At 35.3% G+C, this 17,869-nt stretch overlaps 1 long non-coding RNA gene across 1 annotated transcript; it reads right to left on the minus strand.

Annotated features, from left to right (window-relative positions):
• Positions 1–12,003: 12,003 nt before the first annotated feature.
• Positions 12,004–12,701, minus strand: LOC133030878 (uncharacterized). Its single transcript, XR_009684412.1, has 2 exons — positions 12,366–12,701; positions 12,004–12,245 (listed from the first exon to the last, which is right to left on the minus strand). It is a non-coding gene; the product is annotated as an uncharacterized LOC133030878 (long non-coding RNA).
• Positions 12,702–17,869: the final 5,168 nt, after the last annotated feature.

Here is a 17,869-nt window from a genome sequence, read left to right on the forward strand (position 1 = left end):
CAACCATACAGCCTTGCTTCTCTCACTAGATGAACCATTAAATGGATCATGATGTCGAAAAAAGATGGCGGAAAAAACTTTTCCAGGTTGCACAATGTTTTGACTACATGTTCATGTAATGCATCTAACTTATCCAATTCTAATTCCTTCCCGCACAGCCTATTAAAGAAAATGCAAACATGTGTCAAACACTCCCGAACATTTTTTGGCAAGACTGATCTAATGGCAATTGGAAGTAGATGTTGCATTAACGCATGACAATCATGTGATTTCAGACCCATTAGTTTCAATTCAGTCTCATTCACCAAGTTTTTGATGTTAGACGAGTAACCATCGGGTACTTTCATATTTGCAAGTGATTTGCAAACTGTTTGTTTCTCTTTTTTGGACAAAGTGAAACAAGCAGGAGGCAAATATAAACGTTCACCTTTTGTAAAGACCGCATATGAATAATGCTTTGGATTATTAAATAATTAGGGTTTATGTATGAGATTTTATTATTATTAATAATAATACAATTATGTGAATTTATTTGAGTTCGTATGTATTTATTATGCTATTTTATGTTTAATTATCCAATTTCTGTGTTTGTGTTCGGAAGCGGTGGAAAGCGGCGCTGGGGCCTTTAGAGAATTGTATTATATGGTTTAGAATATTTTTCGGGATATCATTGCTAAGTTTTAGCGGTGTTGGTATTTTCGGGGTTTGGTAAATGACTAATTTACCCTTGAGATGTTTAGTTATTTCTATTATTGGATGGGGGGCAAGAAGGTCTTTTGGCAAAGGCTTCTTTTGTCTTATTTGGGTTTTATTAATGCTGAATATAAGTTGATAATTTTAAAAGAAAATCAATATATTACTTAGGTTAGATGGAATAGAAAGAAATTAGAGAAAAGTGTTCATTCCTCTCTTCATTCTCCCTCTCTCTTTCGATTCTCTTGGGGAGCAGCTAGGGTTGTGTTATTTGCTCTTGATTCAAGGATAGTTAGTAGGAATCCTCAAGCTTTGATCCAAGGTAACTTTTCTTTCTTAATTTTCTTAGCTTAAGTTAGGTTCTATATGTGAATTTGGGTTTTATGTTGCTGTATGAACTAAGGTGGTTTGATTTGGTATTCTGGAGGTTGATTGATGTTGGTTGAGTTAATTTGAACTGAATTTATGGGTTGAATTGAGGTTTGGGCAAAGTTGAGTTTAAGAACTCAAACCTAGCTCTCTAATGGTAGATTGAAAATTGGTGTGAATTGCTGAGTTTTGTTGATTGGGATTGATCTAATATGATATTTACAGGTGTTCTGGAAGTTATTGTGAAGTTTGGGGTTGATTTGAGTTAAGGGGAAGTTTTTTGGGTTCCCAGCTCAGAACCGGAATTCCGGTTCCTGGGGCCTGTTCGATCGGCCAGGGTTGGTCCCGAAACCGGACTTCGGTTGGGAACCGTCCTTGCCGGTTGGGGCTTTTTCCCGAGCCCTAGTTTTTCCCGTTTTTAAGTAATTTAGGGTAGTGACATCCTTTTTATCGATAGGGTTAAGCTTAGTTTGTATTTTAATCCCCGATAAGTGTTTTAGCGAGTCTCTTATCGGTTTTTGAACATAATGGTTTAGGGCCCTGTTAAACGTCGAGCTGCACTTCCACTCAGGCTGACCGGCACACTTGAGCACGGAACGAGGTAAGATAGCGTAAGAGTATGTATATGAATGTATATGTCTGTTTTAAATGATTATTAGAGTGTTAGCATAGTATTGCACGTTAATATAATTACGGTGTTACCAACACGAGTACCCAGGGTACGTCGTGTTCGTGGTACAACACTTAGTAATTTCCGGGAGTACAGATAGGGCTCTACCATCACAAGTACAAGTTGGTACTTTAGTGCATTTGGTATAGTAGTCGTACTACCCTTAAGAACGTTCTTAATCATTTGGTGAGCTTCGTTGTTAAGCTCAGGGCAGCTTGATCATAAAGCTGGCAGCGTGCTACTTTTATATATTTCTTGCATATCTTACTGAGTCTGTTGACTCATCAGTTTGCTACCTTGTGTAGGTAAAGGAAAAGCAAAGTTGGAGGAACAGTGAGGTGGAACTCGGCATGATTGTACATATCGCGGCAGTGCAACCTGGAGGGTTTCGGTTTATTAGTATTTTAGAGTCTGTATTTCGAGGATGCTTGTCCGCTAATTTTTTTTAGAAAAAAAAAATGTATATGTACATATTAGTAAAATACTTTTAACTAGTATTTTGATACTCGGGATCCCGATCCATATAATTATTAATATATTAATTATCAAAATTAGACTTCGGATTTTATTATTATAAAATACGGGCGTTACAGTTTGGTATCAGAGCCACTGGGTTGTCCACTGAAGACCGTCAAGATATGTACAATCAAGGCCAGTGTCGAGTTCAACTCACGGTTCCGTAAGCTTTATTTCTTTTTGCAAACTATTTTAAGATATGTTGTGTTGTATATATGATTAAATAAGATGTTTTAAATTTTAATTGCGGTCTTGAAAGTATTTTGACCCATTTGTCGACCTACGTGCCTTGTGGGTTCGCAGGCTAAGTCCTAAATAATGGACGACCAGCGAAACGTTAGAAGGCAGGGTGAATTGGTTGAGACCGGAGGTGGTCGGGGTGGTAGAAATCCCCAAAACCCCCGTGGGCGCGGTAGAGGCCGCGGTCGAGTCCCGAGAGGTGGACAGGAGAATCCACCTCAGGCCCCTGTTGATTGGGAACAAAGGTTTGCTGAGATGCAAACTAGAATTGAGCAACAAGAAGAAGAGATCCGACGACTCAGGCAACGGGATGCTCCTGTTGAGCCTCCCCCGCAACCGCCTGCTGCGGCTCTGCCGATTCCGCAGCCCCTGTGGTGCCAGCTGAGCAAAATATTGCTGGTAACCGCATGGAGCCTTTATATGAGAGGTTCGGAAAACAAGCGCCTCCGGTATTTACGGGAGGCCACGATGTTTTAAAGGCGGAGCGATGGTTGGCCAGATTATTGAGAAAATATTGAATTTTATGGGAGTAAGTTTGGAAATGATAGGGTGGCATGTGCCACGTTCCAATTTCAGGAGGATGCCCTGATTTGGTGGGAAATGGTATCCCTCACTAGAGATGTGACTAGAATGACCTGGGAAGAGTTCCGGGAATTGTTCAACGCCAAATATTACAATGAGGCGGTCCGCAGTGCAAAGCGGAAGGAATTTGTTGAGTTGGTACAAGGTGAGGGTATGTCAGTAACTGAGTATACCACCAAGTTTGATCGCTTGGCTAAGTTAGCCTCCGGAATTGTACCAACAGACTTCAGCAAGAAAGAAAAGTATTTGGCTGGGCTGAATGCCAAAATCAGACATGACCTGGTTATTACAACGAATGATACCACAACTTATGCAGAAATGGTTGATAAGGCTCTTCGAGCTGAAGGAGCAGTTAAATTTTTACAAGAAACCCGAGAGTCTTCTGGTGTTGGTGGGATCACTACTTTACCTATGTCGGGTCCTGAGAGAGAGAGTGGGGGTTCTACCTTTGAACAGAAGAAAAGAACTTTTCCACCTTCGGGAAGTTCAGGGCAAGGAAAAAGGTTTCGAGGAAACCAGATCAGAGGGGGACGTCAGACTTATTCTTATCCTGAGTGCCCGCGTTGCAAGAAGCATCATCCCGGGGTTTGTAACCGGAGAGCCTGTTTTCAGTGTGGTTCGGTGGGACATCTCAGGAAAGACTGTCCTCAGTTGAAGAAAGAGGAACCGAAGCCCGAGGTCAAACCTGTATCTGCACCTGCTCGTGTTTTTGCTATAACTCAGGCAGATGCTGCTGCCAGTCCTTCAGTAGTTACAGGTCAGCTTCTAATCAATGGTTTTGCTTATACTGTTTTATTTGATTCGGGTGCTACTCGGTCTTATGTGTCATCAAGACTTCTTGATCAGTTTGATAGACCTAGTGATATTCTCGAGACGGGGTTTGGAACCCTGTTGCCTAATGGAGAATTAATTATTTCAAGGAAGTGGATTAGGTCAGTAATAATTAGAATTGAAGATAGAGAATTGAATGCTGATCTCGTGGAGTTACCATTGGCTGAATTCGATATTATACTTGGTATGGACTTTTTGTCCAAATACTCTGCTAGTATTGATTGTAAACGGAAAATGGTGACTTTTGAACCGGAAAATGAGGAACCTTTTGTTTTTGTTGGTTCGGTCCAAGGTTCTCGTGTTCCAAGAATCTCAGCGTTGAAAGCTAGGGATTTATTACGAGATGGATGTGTTGGATTTCTGGCAGTGGTAGTGGATTCCAGTAAACCTGTGTTACTTGGACCAGAAGAAGTTAAAGTGGTTAAGGAATTCCTGGATGTATTTCCAGAGGAATTGCCGGGATTACCACCGCAGCGGGAGATAGATTTCATCATTGATTTAATTCCTGGGGCAGAACCTGTTTCAAAGGCACCCTACCGAATGGCACTTGCTGAATTAAAAGAACTAAAGATACAACTCCAAGGGATGTTGGATCTAGGGTTTACTCGGCCTAGTGTGTCACCTTGGGGAGCCCCTGTGCTATTCGTGAAGAAGAAAGATGGAACTCTTCGTATGTGTATTGATTATCGGGAGCTGAATAAGTTAACCATTAAGAATAAATATCCTCTGCCCAGAATTGACGATTTGTTTGACCAACTTCAGGGGCAAAGTTTGTATTCTCTAAGATTGACTTGAGGTCTGGGTATCATCAATTGAAAATTCGAGATGAGGATATCCCGAAGACAGCTTTCCGAACCAGGTATGGTCATTATGAATTCCTGGTTATGTCTTTTGGGTTAACAAATGCACCGGCAGCTTTTATGGATCTCATGAATAGGGTATTCAAGGATTTCCTCGATAATTTTGTAATTGTATTTATCGATGATATTCTTGTGTACTCTCGGTCAGAAGCAGAACATGAGCAACATCTTCGAATGGTTCTGCAGCGACTTAGGGATCATAAACTTTATGCAAAGTTCAAAAAGTGTGAGTTCTGGCTGTCACAAGTGTCTTTTCTGGGGCATATTGTTGGAAAAGACGGAATTATGGTTGATCCAGGGAAGATTGAAGCGGTGAAGAATTGGCCTAGACCTAAAACAGTCACGGAAATTCGAAGTTTTCTCGGTTTAGCGGGTTATTATCGGCGTTTTGTGGAAGGATTTTCCAAAATTGCGATGCCGTTATCCGAGCTAACTAGGAAAAATCAGCGATTTATATGGTCAGATAAGTGTGAAAAGAGTTTTCAAGAGCTGAAGCAGCGATTGATTACAGCTCCTGTCCTGGCCTTGCCATCTGATCAAGAAAAGTTTGTGGTGTATTGTGACGCTTCAAGGCAGGGTTTAGGCTGTGTGTTAATGCAAGCAGATAAAGTCATAGCTTATGCTTCTCGGCAACTGAAAGATTATGAGCAGCGTTACCCAACTCACGACCTAGAACTTGCAGCAGTGGTGTTCGCCTTGAAAATTTGGCGACATTACTTGTATGGTGAAAGGTGTGAGATCTATACTGACCACAAGAGTCTCAAGTATTTCTTCACTCAGAAGGATTTGAATATGAGACAGAGAAGGTGGTTAGAATTGGTAAAAGACTATGACTGTGAAATCCTGTATCATCCTGGAAAGGCAAATGTTGTAGCTGATGCCTTAAGTAGAAAAGGACCTGATCAGATATCCAACATGGTTATGATTTCCTCTCAGCTAGCCTCGGAAATGACTAGAGCAAACATTGAGTTGGTGACTGAGAAATTATTTAATACGACACTTCGATCGATTTATTTGGAAAAGAATCGAATGGTTCAGTTAGAAGATCTGAATTGGTTAAAATTCGAGAAGATGTCTTAGCGTGGCAAAGCTAAGGACTTCTCCATTTCTGACAATGGGATGCTATTGTTTAAAGCACGGGTGTGTGTCCCTGATTTCTGTGAGCTTAAAAAGGAAATTTTAGAAGAAGCTCATACTACCCCTTACTCATTACATCCAGGAACCACCAAAATGTATCAAGATTTGAAACCTTATTTCTGGTGGTATGGGATGAAGAGGGATGTAGTGGACTATGTCACTAAATGTTTAACACAATCGGCAAATCAAAGCCGAGCATCAACGACGGCGGGGTTACTTCGGCCATTAACACTTCCGAATGGAAGTGGGAAGACATTGCAATGGACTTTGTGGTTGGCTTGCCTAGAACCACAGGAATGTACGACTCAGTTTGGGTTGTGGTGGATCGTTTTACAAAGTCAGCACATTTCTTACCTGTTAAGGTAACCTATTCAGTGGATCAGTATGCTGATTTGTATGTGAAAGAAATTGTTCGTCTTCATGGAGTACCGAAGTCAATCGTTTCAGATAGGGATCCTAAATTTACCTCAAAGTTTTGGGTAAGTTTGCAAAAGGCTATGGGAACTAATTTGAAATTCAGCACAGCCTTTCACCCTCGAAACGGATGGGCAATGCCGAACGAACCATCCAGATACTTGAAGACTTGTTACGAGCTTGTGTCATGGATTTTGGAGGGTCATGGAGTAAGTATTTGCCTCTGATTGAATTCTCCTATAATAATAGCTATCAAAGTACCATAGGAATGGCTCCCTATGAGCTGCTCTATGGAAGAAAGTGTCGTTCCCCAATTCATTGGGACGAAACAGGAGAACGGAAATACTTGGGCCCTGAATTAGTTCAGAAGACGAATGAAGCAATAGACAAGATCAAAGCCCGAATGCTTGCTTCTCAAAGCAGGCAGAAAAGTTATGCAGATCCTAAGCGACGGGATGTTACATTCCAACCTGGTGATCATGTCTTTCTACGAGTATCCCCGATGAAGGGAATCAGACGCTTTGGAAAGAAAGGTAAATTGAGCCCTAGGTTTATTGGACCTTTTGAAATTTTGGAGAAGGTTGGACAAGTTGCTTATCGGTTAGCCCTACCTCCTTCCTTGTCAACAGTGCATAACGTGTTTCATGTTTCCATGCTGAGGAAGTATGTGTCTGATCCAATGCATGTTCTGAGTTACGAAACATTGGAGTTGCAACCTGATTTATCATACGACGAACAACCAGTGCAAATTTTGGATAAAAAGGAAAAGGTTCTCCGAACCAAAACCATATCATTAGTCAAAGTACTCTGGAGGAATAGTAAAGTGGAAGAAGCCACTTGGGAACTGGAATTTGACATGAGGGCTCAGCATCCTGAGTTGTTCAGGTAGATTTCGGGGGCGAAATCTTCTTAACGGGGGGATAATTGTAAAGACCGCATATGAATAATGCTTTGGATTATTAAATAATTAGGGTTTATGTATGAGATTTTATTATTATTAATAATAATACAATTATGTGAATTTATTTGAGTTCGTATGTATTTATTATGCTATTTTATGTTTAATTATCCAATTTCTGTGTTTGTGTTCGGAAGCGGTGGAAAGCGGTGCTGGGGCCTTTAGAGAATTGTATTATATGGTTTAGAATATTTTTCGGGATATCATTGCTAAGTTTTAGCGGTGTTGGTATTTTCGGGGTTTGGTAAATGACTAATTTACCCTTGAGATGTTTAGTTATTTCTATTATTGGATGGGGGGCAAGAAGGTCTTTTGGCAAAGGCTTCTTTTGTCTTATTTGGGTTTTATTAATGCTGAATATAAGTTGATAATTTTAAAAGAAAATCAATATATTACTTAGGTTAGATGGAATAGAAAGAAATTAGAGAAAAGTGTTCATTCCTCTCTTCATTCTCCCTCTCTCTTTCGATTCTCTTGGGGAGCAGCTAGGGTTGTGTTATTTGCTCTTGATTCAAGGATAGTTAGTAGGAATCCTCAAGCTTTGATCCAAGGTAACTTTTCTTTCTTAATTTTCTTAGCTTAAGTTAGGTTCTATATGTGAATTTGGGTTTTATGTTGCTGTATGAACTAAGGTGGTTTGATTTGGTATTCTGGAGGTTGATTGATGTTGGTTGAGTTAATTTGAACTGAATTTATGGGTTGAATTGAGGTTTGGGCAAAGTTTGAGTTTAAGAACTCAAACCTAGCTCTCTAATGGTAGATTGAAAATTGGTGTGAATTGCTGAGTTTTGTTGATTGGGATTGATCTAATATGATATTTACAGGTGTTCTGGAAGTTATTGTGAAGTTTGGGGTTGATTTGAGTTAAGGGGAAGTTTTTTGGGTTCCCAGCTCAGAACCGGAATTCCGGTTCCTGGGGCCACCTGTTGCAGCAAGGTCGGCCTGGGTTGGTCCCGTGAACCGGGACTTCCGGTTGGGAACCGGCCTGCCGGTTGGGGCTTTTTCCCGAGCCCTAGTTTTCCCCGTTTTTAAGTAATTTAGGGTAGTGACATCCTTTTTATCGATAGGGTTAAGCTTAGTTTGTATTTTAATCCCCGATAAGTGTTTTAGCGAGTCTCTTATCGGTTTTTGAACATAATGGTTTAGGGCCCTGTTAAACGTCGAGCTGCACTTCCACTCAGGCTGACCGACACACTTGAGCACGGAACGAGGTAAGATAGCGTAAGAGTATGTATATGAATGTATATGTCTGTTTTAAATGATTATTAGAGTGTTAGCATAGTATTGCACGTTAATATAATTACGGTGTTACCAACACGAGTACCCAGGGTACGTCGTGTTCGTGGTACAACACTTAGTAATTTCCGGGAGTACAGATAGGGCTCTACCATCACAAGTACAAGTTGGTACTTTAGTGCATTTGGTATAGTAGTCGTACTACCCTTAAGAACGTTCTTAATCATTTGGTGAGCTTCGTTGTTAAGCTCAGGGCAGCTTGATCATAAAGCTGGCAGCGTGCTACTTTTATATATTTCTTGCATATCTTACTGAGTCTGTTGACTCATCAGTTTGCTACCTTGTGTAGGTAAAGGAAAAGCAAAGCTGGAGGAACAGTGAGGTGGAACTCGGCATGATTGTACATATCGCGGCAGTGCAACCTGGAGGGTTTCGGTTTATTAGTATTTTGGAGTCTGTATTTCGAGGATGCTTGTCCGCTAAATTTTTTTTTAAAAAAAAAAAATGTATATGTACATATTAGTAAAATACTTTTAACTAGTATTTTGATACTCGGGATCCCGATCCATATAATTATTAATATATTAATTATCAAAATTAGACTTCGAATTTTATTATTATAAAATACGGGCGTTACACCTTTCTTCTCAGGTGCCAGAGATTGTTGTATACCCATTTCAACGAGATCTAAACGACTATTTAGACCGTCCTTAGTTTTGCCGGGAATATCAAGTAAGGTACCAATAATACTCTCACACACATTTTTTCAATATGCATGACATCCAAACAATGTCGAACTAGTAGACTTTTCCAATATGGAAGACGAAAGAAGATTGACTTTCTTTGAAAATAACCATTAGTTTTTTTATTTTTTTGCGTCTTTCCATACTTAAAATCTACAAGTTGAACTTGTTGGAGAATTTGTTCCCCAGACAGTGGCAAAGGAGCCATATCACCCTCTTCAGTACCATCGAATGCTTTCTTCTTCCGTCTATCAGGATGATTTACAGGCAAGTACCGTCTGTGACCCATATAACACATCTTGTGTCCATTTGCCAAGCGACGAGCCGATGTGTTAGTGCAACAAATCGGACAACCTTCGTAACCTTTTGTGCTTAAGCCTGATAAATTACTATAAGCAGGGAAATCACTGACAGTCCACAACAACACAGCTTTCAGATTAAAAAATTCTTTTTTAAAACCATCATAGACCTGAACCCCGTTCTCATACAATTCTATTAAATCATCAATCAATGGTTCCAAATATACATCGATATTATGTCCAGGTTGTTGCGGGCCTGATATCATTAAAGAAAGCATGTTAAATTTCCTCTTCATCACTAACCAGGGAGGAAGATTGTACATAACTAGGAAGACAGGCCATGAACTATGACGACTACTTAGAGATCTATGTGGATTTACTCCATCCGCAGACAGACCGAGACGAATGTGTCTTGGTTCAGATTTGAATTCAGGATTTATGTAGTTCACTTTTTTCCAAGCTTGGGAATCTGCAGGATGTCTAAGTTTTCCATCTTTCACTCTCTTGGTCTCATGCCAAATCAAATTTTCAGAATGTTCTGCACTACGATATAATCGTTTCAGTCGCGGAATCAAAGGCATGTACCACATCACTTTTTGGGGGATAAGTTTCCTATTCTCCTTACTCTTATTTACTTTATGGCGGGATAAACCGCAAGTCGGGCAATAATTCATGTCTGCATATTCCTTACGATATAAAATGCAATCGTTCGGACATGCATGAATTTTTTCATACTTCAATCCTATAGAATTTAACGTTTTTTTCACTTCATAAGTAGATTCGGAAAGCGTTGGCAAATGGTAAGATATCTTTAAAAGCAGCTAAAAATTGAGTAAAACATTTATCGCTCACTCCATTTTCTGCTTTTATGTTGTAAAACTTTACCATTGTTGGTAATCTTAGTTTTTTACAACCATCGAACAGAGGTTTATCAGCATCACTAAGAAAATTATCGAATTTCTCAGGATCATTAAGAAATTCCTCCTGTGCTTCGTTAAGCAAGTCCAATGGATAATCATCGAAATCATTACCCTCGATATCATCTACCCCGCTTTCCTAATGGATATGGATCATTAGGTAAATGTTCGCCATGGTAATACCAATTAGTATAACTTCTATTGAAACCTCGTAAATACACATGGTCCTTAATCATTGTAATATTCCCTTTAGATACATTACAACAATCTACACACGGACAATGAATACGATCGTGATTTGTAGAATTCTTTAAGGCAAACTCTAAAAATGCATCGAACCCTACTTGAAATCGCAGTGTGTCTCTCTCCTCACGCATCTATGATTTATCCATAACAAAAATCCTATCCAAAAAAATTCAGTATTTAGTAACTACTTATAGCTAGTTACTAATTACACAATGTAACTAACTAAGTTTCTCACAATTTATTCATATTAATTTATAAATTACTCAAATTCTCGTTTTAGATTAGTTCATATTACTAGGTTGTTTTGTTGATTAGAATGTTATTAAAATGTTAAATATTTTTAATAAATAAAATTGAGGGGAAAAATTTTTGGTAAAGCAATAAAGGTATTAACTAATATTTTCTCCTTTTAATTAACTTTTGCTCTTTATTTTCTTTGAAAAATAAAAATCCACATTGAACCTCTCAAATGAAAGAAAAAAAAATAAAAAAAGAAGGATTTTATATGTTTATTTTGTTAATTTATTTAGTAACTAATTATATCTAGTTACTAATTACACAATGTAACTAACTAAGTCTCTCACACAATTTATTCATATTAATCTAAAAATTACTCAAATTTTCGTTTTACATTAGTTCATGTTATTAGGTTGTTTAGTTGATTAGAATGTTGGTAAAATTAAAAAGTTTACATAAATGTGAATATTATTATTTTTTATGTGACCTAACTTCTTATTACTATGTTATAATTAACTATATTATGAATGGTTTTAGTAAGATTTATCCTAATTCTACCGAAATTTCGGCAGCATAACGAGTTTGTAATTGGACGTTCCCAAAAATTTTACAAGTGCCTAAAATAACAAACAAAACAGATAAACAATACAAAATTAATCCACCCATCCGACCGCAGTACATGTATTCGCAGAACCTACTTCACTACGAATGAATATTTAAGATATTCAAACTCAACTAACATGCATTGATAATTAATTATATATTAAGAAAAAGTTAGTAAAAGTATATACCTATAATTGCAAGCCCAAATACGCTACACACAAAATTATGCCGAACCCCTATAATATAAAGAAATACAACGAAATTACAAAATTAATTATTTCATAACTTATAACTAGTTATACAAAATTGTAACAAGTTACTTAGTTACTAAATTATACATACATATATATAATCAATTATATCTCACACTATTATCTCAAAAAAATAAAATTATATCACACGCTAATTCCATTTTGAAATTTTTATTTCTAAACTAATTTTTTTTTTGAAACTAATGAAATCCCTCCAATGTCATTTTATTCACAATAAATATATATTGCAAAAAATATATAAAATACAATTACAAAATTTATTTTCATAAAAAATATACACACACTATATACACACACAATATATACACACATTATATACAAATATTCAATAAAATATACAAATACATATATATACTATACATTGTGGTATAAATTATTACCTAATAACCGCAATCCGACGACCACCGTAAAAAATCCCGACACTATACACATAAAACACAATAATATTACTAATAAAATAAAAAAAACTCAAATAATAATTTACAAAAACAAAAAATAAAACAATATACATAATACAATAAGAATAGAAGCAATATTTATACCTTAAACGAGGTTGAGATTGAACAATTTCTCAACAAAAATGGGTGGCCGGATTTCACACCCAAAATTTACTATTTGGGTTCGGATGACACTTTTAGAGGCTAAAAAATCAAAACTTTTTAGGTGTATGTTATTAAGTATCGAAAATGGAGGATTTTAAAAAAAAAATGGGCTGAAATGGTTGAGAAATGAGGGAGATAGGGTGGGGAGAAGGTGGTGGAGGCGAGGGTTTTGGCTGAGAAAATGGGGTCTCTGGTTTTTCTGGGTTGCTGAGTGAAGTGGGGAGGAAGAAGGAAGGTCGAGCAAAGAGATATACTCTGATCGACCCTATGGCGTCGGTTCCTGTATAGGAACCGACGGCATAAGGTACACGGTCTTCGACACGTGTACTATGCGGTCGGTTCCTATGGAAGGAACCGACGCCATAGGGTAGTTCGAAAAAAAAAAAAAAAAAAATTTCCAACCGCCTCTAAATGGTATAATACAATTTTATACCTACGGTTTTTATCAAAAAACCGCCTCTAAATGTCAATTTCGAACATAGCGGGTATTTTCACACCCTTTAGCTTCCCTTTTTATAAATAGGGTTGAAAAAACTGCCTCTAAAGGCTAATATTGTAATAGTGGCACCTGATTAGGGAGCTTGACTTCCTTGAGTAAGATCAGATATAGGAGGCTTGATAGGTTTGATTCTGCAATTTCATACGATTTGAGTGCATATTCTTTGAGTAAGATCAGATATAGGAGGCTTGATAGGTATGATTCTGCAATTTTATACGATTTGAGTGCATTGATAAAAAAAATTCTCCCATCCCGTTTGGGAAAGCGGCAAATCAACTTAGTATCCTTTCGAGGTGGGTTCTCGCACACGATCTTTAATTGATTTTTGTAAAGCCCTTGAATCGCTCATGATTAGGTCAACGATTGACCAAGGCCAAGACTGTATAACTAGCCTTAGTTGAGTAAACTTCTGTGCGAATGTTTTTGTTATATCAATGATTTTTTTAAAAAATTTTATATTATTGTTTACAGGAAAGAATGACCAATGTGTAATATGGGAAAGTCCTAAAACTAAATTCCTGATTGATTTCTTAGTATTTCATCAGCACTGGATTCCATCGTATGTTCGCCAAATGTTATAACAATGAGTGGTCATCTAATCTTCATCTTTAAATCAAATCCCATCTAACACTTTCTCGTAGTTGTTTTTCTTTACTTTTTTGCTTCACCAAAATCTTTGCTCTTTTTTTCTTTAGCCAATAGATTGTCCAATATGCTGCAAGAGCAACCAGCTACAATGAAAAGTGCAAAATAAAAAAATTATACTATTGTCTCTATCGAAGCAAATGAAGATTGAAATCCACCAATGAGTATCATTATTTTTCTTATCTACAATTTTTAGACAAATGCTATCTTCAATTATCAACAATTTAGAGATTGATTTTTAATTTTCTTTTTATCTTACACCTATTTAAGTAATGTTTCTTTAAGTATTGGAACATCAATTTTTAGTTTATTTTTGGATTAACTTAAGAACATATTTAACTCATCAAGCTTTCTTAATATATTACATTCGTTATTCACTTTTAATTGACAAAATTATAAACTATAATATTTAGATACACATAATAATAATCTCACCTAATAACTAATAATATTTTTTCTTTAATTTTTAATTGTATCACTTTTAAATAATATAAAAAAAAACTAGCATAAAATTTAGTATACATTTCGCAGGTAGCTTTTTGCTAATATATATATGTACTTGCTTTTTAATATACAACATGATCAGCTCTTACATTACATCGTGTATTCCAATGATTCTTAAAGATCTCTACAGACAATTCTTAAAAAAAAAGAAAAAAAAAAAAAAAAAAAAAAAAAAAAAGAGCTTAATGTTATTATTATTACAATTTGCCTTTCTTAAATATTAGTAGTATAAATGTGTTTGGACAATATTCCATAAGGCCTTCTGATTATAGTTTACAATCCATATATATATATATATATATATATATATATATATATATTATGATCTAATTTCACATTTGGATAATTCATGTTATTGTCAACTTTCAGTGCCCAGCATTACCTACCAATATATGTATATGTAGCGTTATTTATAATTAAAAAAAGAAATATATTGAAGAACTATAAGCATATATGCAGAATGTGGATTGTTTTTTCTCTGAAAGATATCAATTAAATAGAAAAAACATACTCTAATCATAACAATGAGCGGCGCCTTTCTATGCTCTTCTCTCCATAACGACAAAATTTAGACCACCAATTATGAAACATGCGTACAACTCACACACATTAGAATGTTAATATATAATATAATTTCAAAGATATAAATGAGTAACAATCACCTATGGATTTTTCCTTCTTCATCTTCTTCTGCTCTGTCTAGAAACACAAAGACCTTAACAACCAATCATTTTAGTCCATTATTATATGTACAGAAAAAAAAAGAAAAAGAAAAGATCATTTCCTTTACTCATACTTCTACCACTATTCATCAAAGCTTTCACAAAAAACTTCATTTGAAAGCACACCCAACTTCTTCTGCACTTCACCTTCGTTTGGAACGTAGTATTAGATCGTATTGTATTGTATTGTATTATATTGAATTGGATTATATAATACTATGTTAAACTTTAATTTATACTAAAATATTATATATTTAGGTGTCCATAAAAGTTTATACCACGTATAGTTTTACATAAAAATATTGCATAAAATATAATACAATACAATACAATACAATACAATACAATACGACCTAATACGTCGTTCCAAACTAACACTTAATCTACTAAGAAGAAAAAAGAACCATTTTTTTCCAACCAAATGCATTCTCAAAAATTTGATAAACTGTATTTTCGATAACAAAGATGTGATTTCAAAACCACTTTTTTTTAAAAAAAAGAAAATAAATAATTAATTAAAAATACATGTACACTGGTCTCTTCAACAAGCCCATGAGTTCGGCCAAACTGCCACCACAATCAAGCAATAATCCAAAACATACCCAATCAACTTTATAGTCCAAGTGAAGAAAGTAAAAGAAAATGAAAGAACTTATAATATGAAAAGAACCCATTTTTCATATCCAACAAAGAAAAAATCACCCAATAAAATTTCGAGTAAAAAAAAGCTATCATCATATAAGTAAACGAAAATGAAAGAAAAATACTTGTTAATAGCATAGCAACGAATTTGCACTCCAGATCAATATGACTAATATGTTAGACTTTTATTTGGGCTTACATTAAATTTTATTGGTTTTATTAAAACTTGGGTTGATTGGATAGTTCTTTGATGTATTAGCCCATGTTGTTGGTGATCAATTGTTAATGGGCTTAGCATCTGTGAGTAAAGTCTAGGTGAAGCAGAAGTGTGGGCTTTTCTAGTTGACTGAAGCCTTTGATGAGCAGGCCCAGTCCAACTAGGGTTTTGTAGCTAAGTCCCCTCCCTAACTCTATAAATACATATTGTCTCATCACAATTGTATACCTTTGATAATCAGATAAAAATAAACTGCTTCTGATTTAGAGATCTAGGGAGGAAGACTTAGTTGATAGTATTGCACTATCAAATTGGAGTAAGCTGCGTGGATCGAAACGAGAGATAATTGCTATGGATCAATCAGGTACACATACCTAATTATTATATCTTATTATTGTGTTCTATGTTATATACAAATAGATCTTGGGTTAAATGTTAATTTATATAACATGTGGTATCAGATTGCCTATTGTATATGATTTAGAACCTATAATTAGTATAATTAATTTGTATATGTTAATTATCCATAATTTCATATCAATTTCGTTATTATTTTATGTGCAATTTTTTGTTTATAAATCTTAAAACTTTAGGAGTTTTATTGATCGTTAAATTCTCTTTCAATTGATATATTATATGCATAAAATCATTGTGTATATTAAGAGAATTTTAATTTTAAAGTTTTAGGGTTTATATGATTATAATGTGAAATTATAATTGTGTATTTTGATTTTATCGTTTTTAATCTAAAATTGATTATAGATATCTCATTATTAATTGTTTATGAATGTTCTTAAATGATTAATTTTGTATTTTGATTAAGATTGATATTCCAAATCAATTTTTTTTTTATGTTCTTTATTTTTGGATAGCTTTTCTTTAGATCTATTGTTTTTAGCAATTAATAGCCGAAATTAGTAGCATAGATCAATTAGAAATTCAATCCCGAGCAAAACCCATCCAAATTCCGTTGTTTTCGTCGAGTTTTGGCCGGAAAACACGACCAGACCCGACTGGAACCCGCCCAAGGAAGAAGAAGAAGCTGCCAGGCCGCGAAGCCCACTCGCGCAGGTGGCGCGTGGGGGCGCGTGCGGCCACGTGGGGCATCGTTTTTCGACGTTTTTTTTTTCCAGCGTGCTTAGAATTTAATTTCTGATTTTTCTATGATTTTTAATTAATTTTTTGACTCCGTTTAATAATTATTATTATTTTAATGATAATTATGTAGTTAAAAAATTATTAAAAATAATTTTTGATAATTTTTCGAAATTTGTCAATCATAGAAAATTTTTTAAGTTTCTTCTCGTTCCATTAGACATAGTCACTCTCTTATTTGATTTATCTTGACTATGTAGTCTCCACCAATTTTCTTATATTCAAATCTTTTGATTATTTGTTGTTCTAAAGTTATAAAACTTGGTTGTTTGATCCAAAAATAATGTGTTATGGTGGACACTTTATTTTTTGCTTATCAATATAATAAAAGCAATTATATATCTCTTTTGGAAATTTGGTTGAAAATTATTAATTTTCAATGATTGTTTTATCACCAAATTTCACATGTTGAAGAAAATATTATATATTTTTGGTTGACTATATGTGTAATTACTTGCCCAAAGGTAGTATTTACATATATTAGTTCACATTCCATGAAGTGAGTTAATATTAAATGTATATATTTTAATTATTTGCCCAAAGGTAATAATTTAAATATATAAATTTATTATTATTTTTTTTTGCTTGAATTAATACATATTTTTTAAGAAATTTATTTGCCCAAAGGTATAAAATTCTTAAATGATATGTATTTTTTCTTTGTTGTTAACTTCATGAAGGTAGATCATGTGTGTGTTATATTCTCACCCCAAAGGGGAGTTTATAATGACCAGTTGACTCTACAATATTTTCTAATGCATTGCTCATATTGCTTATTCAAGTTTTAATTTTTGGATTTTTCGGTCTCCTTTCTGCGAACAACAATAATGCTTCCATCCATATTTTGAATGCTTCCAACTACAAGACATGGAAACGAGATGTGGAATTTACTTTAGGCATAATGGATATGGACTTGTGCCTACGAGAAGAAAAACCTGCTGATCTTACTGACTCAAAGATACCGCCGAGAGAACTCATCATGCACAATGGGAAAAGTCAAGTCGTCTTAGTCTTCTTACTATGAAAAGATCCATTCCTGAACATCTATTGAGTGGTTTGC

The sequence above is a fragment of the Cannabis sativa genome, chromosome 9 (genome assembly GCF_029168945.1).
Source record: "Cannabis sativa cultivar Pink pepper isolate KNU-18-1 chromosome 9, ASM2916894v1, whole genome shotgun sequence".
Classification (NCBI taxonomy): Eukaryota; Viridiplantae; Streptophyta; class Magnoliopsida; order Rosales; family Cannabaceae; genus Cannabis; species Cannabis sativa.